Raw genomic sequence first — 2,815 nt, forward strand, 5'->3', positions numbered from 1 at the left:
GAAACTAGAGTCAAGATGAAAATTATACCTTAGTGTTTAAAAACTAGGGTCTATCCCTTTAACAACTTGTTGGGCATAGATCGCATTTTGATGTTGCATTATCGAGTTGCACCATCACAGACTTTCTGCCAAAAAATAATTTGAGGGTAAGTAATAAAAGCAAAACAGATCATAAGTGTCCCTACTACTTAGTTATGGGGTTGAAACCTTCTAAAATCAGACACTTCATTTCATGTACTTTTTTTGACAAAGTTTAAACAGCAGTTTTCTTACCATAATTTTTAAACAAATTATAAATATGTATCCATTAATTTCCAAGGTTTTAGCACACATAATTTATCCTTCATACCCCCTGGCAGAAACCAAGCTTCACTGCGAACTCCAAAATCTGGAAATTGGCTTATATATTTTTTTTTTTGAAATAAAACCATCAAATATAGAACAATAAATTACCATTTTATATTACTGTGTGTAAACCAGTTTTATAATGTTACATTTTTATCTCTAGCTAACCATATTCTTGGTTGATTTCTACCTCCATAACAACATAAGGTAATCATTAGAACACATAGCTGGCCTCGATGGCACAGTGGTTAAGCCATCAGCCTACAGGCTGTTAGGTACAGGGTTCACAGCCTGGTACTGGCTCCAACCCAGAGCGAGTTCTTAAAGGCTCAATGGGTAGGTGTAAGACCACTACACCCTCTCACTAACCACTAACTAACTAATAACTAACCCACTGTCCATGACAGCCAGCCCAGATATAAGCACGAAAATAAGTTGAAATGAAAGAACACACAGTGGGTAGCACTGGAGCAACACACAGAAATTAAACAGACATTAATCAATATGTAAAGTTTCAATGATTACAAATGTAATGCGTCTTAACATAAATTATACAATTTAATAATTGAACTATATATAGCAAGCAGTTTAAGCATTATCTAGAGGCTCATGGCAACTCAGCAGACTTCCTCTAGCAAAAAATAATTTGAGGGTACATAACAAAAACAAAACAGACCATAACTGCCTCACTTAGGAGGGTACGAGTTTGAAATGTTTTGAAAAGTTTTGAAATTAGACAGTGCATTTCAGGTGCTTTGATAAATTTTAAATGACATTTCTCTTCCTATCGTCTATAAAACAAAATTGTAAAATAGTATCCATTAATTTCTAAGATTTTAGGGTATGTAAATTTACCCTCCAGAAACCTTGCCCGGTATTGTGCCATTTCTGTCATAGGTACTTGATGACAGGATAATAAACCATTTCCCAAGCATGACATTAGTAAGTAAAGTTTAACCTTTCAGGTCAACCAATGAAAACTTAAATAAATAACGCTAGAAAAAGATCGTAAAAAAAGAAGAAAAAGTAAACAGAAAAAGCCAAATGTACCGAACAGGTGTTGCGACATTAATACTGGAATAAAATAAATAAATAGGAACACAATTTGGAACCTATTGGTTCAATTTAAAAGTGGTCTACGAACACAATTTGTAAACAATGATTAAATTTAAAAGTGGTCTACGAATACAATTTGTAACCAATGGTTAAATTTAACCATGGTCTAGGCAACACCAGTTTTAATCAGTAATTAAATTTAACCATGGTCTAAGCAACACCAGTTTTAACCAATGATTAAATTTAACCATGGTCTAGGCAACACAAGTTTTAACCAATGGCAAAATTTAACCATGGTCTAGGCAACACAAGTTTTAAGCAATGGTTAAATTTAACCATGCTCTAGGCAATACAATTTGTAATCAAAGATTAAATTTAACCATGGTCTAGGCAACACAAGTTTTAATCAAAGATTAAATTTAACCATGGTCTAGGCAACACAATTTTAAGCAATGATTAAATTTAACCATGGTCTAGGCAATACAATTTGTAATCAATGATTAGATTAAATTTAACCATGGTCTAGGCAACACAATTTGTAATCAATGATTAAATTTAACTATGGTCTAGGCAATAAAAGTTTTAATCAATGATTAAAATCGCAGACCCTGGTTTAAGCCGGTGAAAATGGACAGTAAGTTTCATTAATACACAAACTTCAAAACACATTTGGATACATTAAGTTACAAAAGAGTGAAATAAGAGCTTGTAACATTGAAATGGGGAAAACAATCTTAAAAAATAGAAAAGAGCTTGTTTCCATAACCATTACTTCTCAGAGGTATGTGTATTTTTAGAATAATAAACCAATCATTTCGTAATATTACAAACACCAGGGTGACTAGAAGCACTTTGGATGTGAAATGGATAATCTAAATAATAAAATGAAAGTCATGTCTAATTTCAATTATCAAAAATGTTATCCAACAGTGAAAAATATGTCTGCATTTTTAAAAAAACCACCCTAAGGTCTGTTACTTTATATTTAGAAGTGGTCTAGGCAACAATTTCAAACCAATGCTTAAATTTAACCATGGACTAGGTAACACAATTTTCAATCAATGGCTAAATTTAATTAAAGACTAGCTAACAATTTCTGATCAGTGGTTAATACTAACAACTGTAACACAATAAAAATCCGTAATAAGTTATCTCTGATCAGTGCATGCATTGATTTTGACCCTTGCACGTCAACATTTAAAAAATTATTTCCCCCAGTTATATGTTGATTTTTGCAGGGCTTTTCCTGCCTAAAACCACATTTAGAGCCAAAATGTCATCGTGCATGAACTAGGATGTGCATTTCAGTTTAAATATGTCCCTTATTTCGGTATCAAATATACCCACCTTTTCTGTGCTATCCATGTTTAAAAAAAACAAAGAAACAAAACAAAAAAACAAACACATCGCTGCA

This window comes from Gigantopelta aegis, chromosome 14 (assembly GCF_016097555.1).
Source record: "Gigantopelta aegis isolate Gae_Host chromosome 14, Gae_host_genome, whole genome shotgun sequence".
In the NCBI taxonomy this organism is placed as follows: domain Eukaryota; kingdom Metazoa; phylum Mollusca; class Gastropoda; order Neomphalida; family Peltospiridae; genus Gigantopelta; species Gigantopelta aegis.